Source organism: Haliaeetus leucocephalus, unplaced genomic scaffold, assembly GCF_000737465.1.
Source record: "Haliaeetus leucocephalus isolate CR32 unplaced genomic scaffold, Haliaeetus_leucocephalus-4.0 Scaffold566, whole genome shotgun sequence".
Taxonomy (NCBI): domain Eukaryota; kingdom Metazoa; phylum Chordata; class Aves; order Accipitriformes; family Accipitridae; genus Haliaeetus; species Haliaeetus leucocephalus.
In genome coordinates, this window is record NW_010973002.1 from 4,200,673 (window position 1) to 4,201,204 (window position 532).

Sequence of the window (532 nt, forward strand, 5' to 3'; positions counted from 1 at the left end):
GTGTTGTGCGGGGTGGGTGGTGGGGGGGGGGGGGGGGGGGGGGGGGCAGGGCTACAGGGATGGCTTCTGTGAGAAGCTGCTAGAAGCTTCCCCCATGTCCGACAGAGCCAATGCCAGCTGGCTCCAAGACGGCCCTGCTGCTGGCCAAGGCTGAGCCCATCAGCGATGGTGGTAGCAACTCTGGGATAACAGATTTAAGAAGGGGGAAAAAAGTTGCTGCTGGCACAGAAACTGCAGCTGGAGAGAGGAGTGAGAACACGTGAGAGAAACAGCCCTGCAGACCCCAACGTCAGTGAAGTAGGGGAAGAGATGCTCCAGGCGCCGGAGCAGAGATTCCCCTGCAGCCCGTGGTGAAGACCCTGGTGAGGCAGGCTGTCCCCCTGCAGCCCATGGAGGTCCACAGTGGAGCAGATATCCACCTGCAGCCCAGGGAGGACGCCACGCCAGAGCAAGTAGATACCCAAAGGAGGCTGTGACCCTGTGGGAAGCCCACGCTGGAGCAGGCTCCTGGCAGGACCTGTGGACCCATGGA

The 532-nt window shown here is 62.0% G+C and overlaps 1 protein-coding gene across 1 annotated transcript in view; it reads left to right on the top strand.

The window, feature by feature from the left end:
* The window catches only part of TWISTNB (TWIST neighbor), a 19,059-nt gene that overhangs the window by 13,714 nt on the left and 4,813 nt on the right, over window positions 1–532 (top strand). The window lies entirely within an intron of this gene.